General features: G+C 38.8%; 1 long non-coding RNA gene across 1 annotated transcript in view; it reads right to left on the minus strand.

Moving 5' to 3' along the window:
* LOC104857543 overlaps positions 1-6,962 on the minus strand; it is a 62,721-nt gene extending 55,759 nt beyond the window's left edge. The window contains exons 1-2 of the long non-coding RNA XR_778882.1: positions 6,824-6,962; positions 3,022-3,216 (exon numbers count right to left, since the gene is read on the minus strand). This is a non-coding gene — a long non-coding RNA (uncharacterized LOC104857543). The remainder of the gene's footprint in view (positions 1-3,021; positions 3,217-6,823) is intronic.
* Positions 6,963-8,504: the final 1,542 nt, after the last annotated feature.

Genomic DNA, 8,504 nt, shown 5'->3' on the forward strand with positions numbered 1-8,504 from the left:
ACATGGCTGGGCCATTCCCCTCCTTAAAGATGTTTTGGCCCCTGGTATGCAGGACCAAATTCAAGCTTAATAAAAGTGCTAAAATAACCTGTTTTACAATCCCTCTGTATTCGTATATCTTTCCAGTTTTACTTTATGTCAGTCTCTGAAGTCTCATACACATTCACCCTAAACTGGGTCTGGGCTAATCATTGTCTAAAATTACATTTTCTCTCTATCCAGTACCATTCTTCCTTATTCAACAAGCTCCTGTTGACCTTTCAGGAACTCACTCCAAACACCACCTTTTCTATGAAGTGCTTCTTGAGATACTTTTTCTTCCTTTGTACCATGAGAGCATTTTCACCCCTATTATTATATTACACTCTAATTTTCTGTTTTCCATGTCTCTGCTCCGTAGAATTACTTGAGAAAGAAGTTCTATATATTATCACGCACTGGTTGGGCAAGAGGTACTTTTGAATAAATACATTTTGGTTAAAATGGGTTTTAAGGCTTTACTAACACTGGAAACTCAGGCCTGCAAATATGATTCAGTTGAAACTATTTCACCAGCAAATGTTCTGTTCCCAACTGAAATGAACCCCAATTTTTGTGGCACACTCTGCTTTCAAGTGAAAATATGGTAATGTTCCAAGTGCTGACGCCATTAGCAAAAGAAAAAAAAATGTTTGCCTCTCTTAGTCTTCCTATTTCCTCCCATAAAGCTGAAGATAATTCCTTAAGGAGGAAAAGCTCTTGTAAAAAATGGAAAGTCTTTTATTCCTACATATTTTAAGTGCTTACTGCAATGCTAAGCCCTGTAATACATTAGCTCTCCTTCTACTAATGTTTCTACAGACTTGGTACAATTATGTTTATTTTGCAAATGAAGAAATTGAGCCTCAGAAAAAAAGTGCTCCACAAGGGAAATAGCACAAAGAAACAACAACTGGGATCTCATCTTATTAAAAAGCTTCTGCACTGCAAAAGAAACCATCAACAGAAAAAAAAAAAAAAGACAACCTACTATATGGGAAAAAATTTTTATAAGTTGCTCCTCAGAAAAAGGACTATTATCTAGAATACAAAAAGAACTCGAAAAAATCAGCCCCCCCCCCAAAATAAAGACCTAATTCAAAAATGGGCATCTGATGGCCAGGGATTTAGCTCAGCGGTTTGGTGGCCTGCCTTGCAAGTGCAGTTCAATCCCCGGTAAAAAAAAAAAAAAAAAAAAAACAAAGAAGTAAAATATATGAAAAAATGTTCCACATCACTGGTCTTTCAAGAGATGCAGATGAAAACAACACTGAGATTCCACCTCACCCCACAAAGAATGGCTGCTATCAAGAAATCAACCAATAACAAATTTTGGCAGGGTTGTGGGGAGAAAGGAACCCTTCTTCATTGCTGGTGGGAGTGCAGACTGGTGCAACCACTGTGGAAATCAATGTGGAGATACCTCAAAGAACTAGGATTAGAGGTTCCACTTGACCCAGGTATCCCTCTCCTGGGTATCTTTCCAAAAGAATTAAAAGAATCATATCACAGTGATATATGTGCACCCATCTTTATAGCGGCACAGTTTATAATAGCTAAAACTTGGAAACAGCCCAATTGCCCATCAGTTGGAGACTGGATAAAGAAGATGTGGTTTTTCTATGAAATACAATACTACTCAGCCATAAAGAATGAGAAATTAGAGCCATTCATAGGAAAATGAATGCATATTGAGGATATACTCTTAAGTGAAATAAATAAGTCACACGTATAAATACCGAATAGTTTCTCTGGTGTGAAAAACTATAACCATAAATAAGATCCTAATGGTATAATGACAATGTGAAATAGGAAGAAAAGGGCTAAAGGTGTAGGGGAAGTGGGAAGGATAAGGGAAAGGTAATAAGGGAAAAGAAAAAATATGAGAAAATAAAAAATGGAAATAAAGTTTTTGTAAATAGGGAAGGGAGGAGGGGGTGAAGGGAGGGCAGGAATAAGGGGAAAAAATGAGAACCAAGACCTGCCATTTAAAGGCACAAGATCCCAATAATAAATGTAACTGTACTGTATACCTAAAATGTACCAATATACTCAAGGAGGAAAAAAAAAGAAATAAAGAAAGTGCTCCAAGTCCCATCACTTATAGATGACTGGGCACAGCCTTGAACTCTTTCTGTGAGAATTCAAGACTTGTACTGTGCTGTTATGCTAGGCTGTCCCAATAGGCGACTAAGTCAACAACGCTCATGCCTACTACCCACTGTCAGCAATTCTGAATGGAAGTTAGGAAGAAAACAGAAGCAGAAAAAACAGAGATACAGTAATGTGAAAAAGGAGAGTGAAGGCTGCTAAAAAGAGAGAAGGCATCATCTCTCTGGAAATGTATTTAAGATATTTTTTAAATACAATGAGGTATCTTTCTGTCAAGTGTCAATCTAAAATGAGTGAAACTATTGAAAAATAATCAATGAAACTTAAAATCAAAATGTTATCTTTTTGTTAAAGAACAATGAAAACAAATAAGCTTATTTTATTAATCCACAAACCTAATAACTCTTAACAAATCTCTGTAAACTTTAATTGCCGTAATCTGGACAGTGTTTCACTATAACTCATTTACTTGAGTTGAGCTACAAAGTTTGTGCAATATATTGTGCCCTGCTTTATGAGATTGTAATTGCAGGGAAATGCTACTCTACCTGCTCAATTAAAATACACTAAACTTATGAAAATAAAGTGTTTGGGGGAATAGCATGCTCTGTACTTATTTATTTTACTTCATAAATCCTGCAATTAAATGGAATAAAATCCACAAATTGGTTTCTCTAGTTGAGCTTCTCCATTTCTTTTCCTTATTGCACATTTTCTGCCCAATATAGTTGCCTTTTTCTTTTCTAGAATATGCTTACCAGAGTTAAATCCTAACATATAAAATGTTCTCTACAAGCATTTTCATAACTATTTGTCAAGAATAAGAGTATGAAAAGATCTGCACCATATTCTGCAAAGGACACCCTGTCCAGTGATGACCACAAATCTCACCTAAGTTGACCATTTTCTTCTTTTTTCCTCTTTAAGCTTTGCTGTTGATATTACTTCCAACTCTTTCAATCACTCCCTTTTTCTTTCATCTTTTTTCTTCTGAAAAAACATTCCGGAGTTTGCTGATATTGACAGGTCCATAATTCCTTAGCCATAATTCCTTTCAGGATCACAGATATTGCAGAACACTAGAGGCTTTTAAAAAATAGAATACATTGAGAATACTATTCCCCATGTTATATAAAATCTTCCCTGGAGTCTGAAGAAAGACCCTATAGTTGAATACATCCATAGATCTGAAGAATTTGAATGAGGTTTTCATAAAATACTAAAAGACTACAAGTGGACTCACATGATTTCAGTTCAAATTGTGCAACCAAATATGTTTTTTAAAGCCTTTTCATTTTTAGAGCTCTTAATCAGAATTGCTAATGAGAGATTGCGATCTGTATATACACTGACTTTAAGACTTAGGGAAAGAAGATTGGTAAAAGGGAACCTGTTAGTGCTTCGTCATTTTGTAGCACAACCTAAGGTTTGTCTGAGTCCTGCATGAACAAGTTAACATGGTAGATGACTAAAAATCATAAAAATATAGTTCTAACAACACCAGAAAAAGATATGGAAGAGTTTCTCTAGATACTAAAGCAGTATTTGGTAGAATTTAATAAAGCATGTGAATAAGCATGGCAATCACTTGATTTCAAATGTTTTTGTTATTTTTCTCATTAATTTTATTCTTAGTTTGGAAAGAAAATCTGACCCTGGCTTCACATGTGAGTTTGATTGGACACGTGTTCTCAGGAAGCAAGCTGCATACCAGTAGTAGTATGCTATCATACACGAAATTAGACAAAGGGATCAAAATAAGCTAAAGAATTGATATTCTATACCACTACCCTTTCCTTTAGAATATGTGGATATATTATAAAAATCAAAGACAGATCCAATTGATTTCACATAATAGGCTATTTCAAAGTAACAAATTAGCTGAACTAATGCTTTCTCGTGGAATAAATAATTCTGAAAGAACATAGATCTTTATTCCTAAATCCTCCTCCTCCCTTCTCAATTAATTAGACTTTGTTGGTAAAAGGAAGTTAAGAAATTCAGCATAAGCCTGATTATATCATGAATGTAAAATGAGCAGGGCAAATAATGGACTCTATATTCCTTCAAACAAGTTAAATAAGTCCATAATAGCCCACCAGTTGTGTAAACACTGTTTCACTATGCTTGTAAAAGAAATATTGACTTACCTTTTAACTAAAATTATCCTGGCATGCGTCAACTAAGCTTATTAGTAATTCTTGTGGTGTATGTGAAATTTTTTTAGCTTGGACTTCTATCAAAGATAAAAGAATTAGGAAAACATTCATTTAGCAAGCCCAGAAAGTTGACACATATTATATTTTAACAAAATCAATTTTAGGTACTTTCAATCTAAGTGCTGAAAATGTAAAGAGTGATTTCCATCCTTGATGATCTATTCCATTATTCAGCAGCTTATTAACTCTGAAAACCCTTCCAAAATCATAAATAGGAACATCAAACGCAAATACTGAATGAATTTAACTTTACTAATCACTTTACTGACCTTGTTATTACATATAGGTGGAGGTGATGTTTTCCTTTGACATCTCACCATTATATGTACCTATGAGTTGACTGGTTGCTGAGAGAAACCTGACACACACATATATATTTTTTTTTCCATGCTAAAAAGCCACCACTCTCTACTCTAACTGATTCTATTGCAATTCAAAAATGTCTCACTTTTCTTTACAAATATAGGTGAATGCCTTTCTCAATAAAATGACAGTAAACCCAAGGTTCTATCCAGTTTGTCTCTGTGAGGTAAAAATTCCCAAGAAATTAGGAAAAGGGAACAACATTAAGGTCAAAAGACTCAGGTTAGGATTTTGGCTCCATCACCAACCTGTTGGCCACCATTAGGAAATCAACTTGCATTTCCCATCCTTAAATATTGGAATAAGAATCTTACCCACCTTTCTGAGGACCCAGGGAGAGCATATGACTGTAAAGGGTGGTGGTCAGTGGCGATAGTCATTATCAGGTAATTCGAAAGTTAGAGGGTATTTTCTACAAAACGAAGTGACTATTACTCAACAGCCTTACTGAAATTTTTTAGTGTACAAGAAACGTGATTTGCTATAGTTTTGCCTTTTAAACTAAGAGTAAGTGGTTAAAATGTATCCATTCAGGCAATAAAATCACCATCAGTCACATTCTTCTCATTTTCAGTCTGCATGATTTTCTGTGACTCGGTCTACAATACCTTGAAGATTCATAAGGCCTTTCTCAAACCTTCATATTTTCCGTGCTTTCTGATTTTTACTAAGTATTTTCTTTCTTCTTCTTCTTTTTTTTTTTTTTTTTTTTTTTATTTTTTTTTTTTTTTTTTTTTTTTTTTCAGTGATACCAGGGATCAAACTTGAGTCCTTGTGCTTGCAAGGAAGACAACGGAACCACTGAGCCAAATCCCTGGCTTTACTAAGTATTTTCAATTTTAAGTGATCATGGATGAATTTTCACTCACTAACTCAAAAATAAAAAACTAGATTTCATGTATTCATCCAATTGGGAGGTTACAGAGCAGAAGTAGCTTTAGATCCAAGGGTGTAGAGGATGATTAGGACTTTGCATTTGTCCTTTTTCATGCTAATATTCCATTCCCAATGAACTTTCTCCCTAAGACACAAAGCAATCCCCATGAGCTCCAGGTTTTTGTCCTTAATGCTCATGAAACCAGAGGAAATAACCCTCTCACTCCAAGATCCATGACAATCCCCCAAACAAATATGGACTGTTCAGTTAGAGTCCCATTCTTACTCCAGAACAGTCAAGTGGGGCCACATGATTGACAGCCTGAGGCTCAAGAGGCAGTTTCCTAGAGGAAAACTGTGAAAGGCTCTCACCAAAAAGAAAGGAGAGAAATGTTGTTTATGCAAAAGGAAAAAAAAAGTAACAGATGTTTGTTACCCTTGGCCTGATCCAAGATATCTGTCTTCCCCCATTCAATTGAATCAGAAATCTCTCTGCTCTATCTTTATTTCATAATAAGCTTCAAATCTTCACAAGAAGAGGAAACATGCTACCAGGTTAAAATCTGCTTTGCTCTAGGCCAAGTTCCAGGTATTTGAACATTTAGAAGAACCTAGGTAAATAATACTCCCTTTACAGAGAGGGTAACCGAGACTGAGATAGCCTCACTCTGTGCCTGTGATCAATTGATCAGCTTGAAACTGGAAGACCCAAGATCAAGATACACTTCTGCCTCTATTCATTCCACAAGCAAAGCACTATGCTCCATTGAGCAACCCTGACATCAAAGAGTGTTGTTCAATACGTTTTTTTGTTGTTGTTGTATTTTTGCATGCCTGTTTCTGTGAAACTGGAGATGGAATCCAGGGAGTCCTAAGCTAAATCTTCCACTCTTTTTAATCTTATTTTGAGATAGGATCTCACTAAGTTGCCTAGACTGGCCTCAAACTTGCATTCTTTCTGCCTCAGCCTCCCAAGCAGGTGACATTACAAAAGTACATCACCACTTCCCTCTTTTACAATGTTCTTAAAAGGCCAGTGGGCACAGTCATATCTGTTGATGAATCAATCAGTCAACAAGTATTTGTTAAGTACTCACTATTATAAGTCTGTACTTTGAATCCTACGGGTAAAAAGAGTTAAGAGGCCTAGTTCCTTTATCCAAAAGGTAGCAAAACAAAACAAGTATGTGTTCAGGAAGAGTCCAGGGCCAAAGGGTGCGGTATTTAGAACATACCTTGAGTGAGAATCATCTTGGGATTCCTGTTCAGTGTGCCAACCCCCATAAGGTGATGTATTTACCCCTCCAGGGCATTCTAGTTGTGGTTCTATAAGAATCATAGACAGGATACGTTCCAAGTTCCATTTACAACGTGAATAATCTAGGGATAAGATTTTTTTTTAATGGTAAGAAGATAGGCAATTAGGAGGCACTCTACAAATATGGAAAAAATAGCTTACAGAAGCATGACTAATATGAGACTAAGCAAATGGTAGGAGTGGACCCCGTGGTACTGTCAAGTTTTTCCAAACCATGGGCTACAGTTCCTTTCTTTGCAAAAGGAGGGCATAGTCTATAATTCTTTACCACTTTCTCACTTCCCCTCTACTTCAGAGAATCACAACTGGCTGCTGTTTCGACTCACCAAAGAGAAGAACATGTTCAGAATAGATTTAGAATACAAACGCACACGCGTGTGCAAAGGAATAGGCAGATTCGGAGATTACCCCACAAATGAAGGAGATGGATACACAGCACACACAAAGAAAAATCCTCCCAGCTTAAAATTCAGACACTTGAGTGGATAGGCTGAGAGAACGATTAACGAGGACCTTGAGAGTCAAAGTGAGATCTGCCTTAATGAAGCAAAGAGGCATTGCTCTCGCGAGAGAAAATTGTGCATTTTTGCGACTTGGTGTGGCAGGCTTGGGCTGACAGCTCTTTTCGGGGCTCCCTTTTCGGGGGTGTGGAGAGGGCAACTCTTACCTCGCTGAGGTATTCTCCCCCAAGAAACCCCTGAATTCTTTTCCCCTTTCCTCCCGAAGATTCACTGCAGGACAGCCTTTGGAGTGTATTTTCCACAGCGCTCCCCGAGGTGCCAGCAGCCCGGCCGAGGCTCACCTGGCTGGGACTGCTCTTTGTTCGGAAACTATGCCAGGGCTCTTAGGATGAAAAGTCCTCCCAATAACTCAACAGGCAGCTGTCTGTCCTGCAACGTTTTGCTAAAGACGACTTCCCTAGGATTCTAACACTTTTTAAGAAATCACTTCATTTCCTCACCGCTGAGAGTTAGGAAGGCAGCAAAGGAGTGGAGTGCTCGGCGCCTAGCAGTGTAAGATCAAAAAGGCCACCACCCACCTTCGCGGAGAACACCTGCTTTTTACACTGATAGCTGGTTTTCTGGATTAGACTTTAGTGCCCCCCCCATGCATCCTTTTTGCATTATCTGGAGAGGGCTCCGAAGAGTGTGCCTTGTCCCTCTCTCCCTTAGCCTGGTCTACCCAGGTTCCAGGTTGCTCTTGAAACGGGTCCTTCTCAGCTCTCGGGTCTTGGTCACTAGGACTCAGGACCTGATGAGAGTAGGGAGTCCCAGCCAGGCGCGTGGCGCTGTACGCAGGAATCTTCCCCGCGGAGCCTCAGTGGGAGCTCGGTTAAGTCGCCTGCCCCTCACGCCGCCTGCTGCCTCCCAGCCGGGTCTCTGGAAAGGAGGGTGGGGACGGGAGGAGCGAAAGTGGGGATGAGGTGGGGGTGCCTGGGAAGCTGGGCTGCGCTGACGTCACTGGGCGCGCAATTCGGGCCCGAGCGCTTTTAAAAAACGAGCGTGCGAGCGGAGATGCTGCTCCACACCGCTCAAACCGCCGGCAGCAGCAGCGCGCATCGCCACAGCCGCGGCTGCAGCGGAGGCTGCCCCGGAGGG

This window comes from Fukomys damarensis, unplaced genomic scaffold (genome assembly GCF_012274545.1).
Source record: "Fukomys damarensis isolate Sample0158 unplaced genomic scaffold, DMR_v1.0_HiC HiC_scaffold_15, whole genome shotgun sequence".
NCBI classification, from domain to species: Eukaryota; Metazoa; Chordata; class Mammalia; order Rodentia; family Bathyergidae; genus Fukomys; species Fukomys damarensis.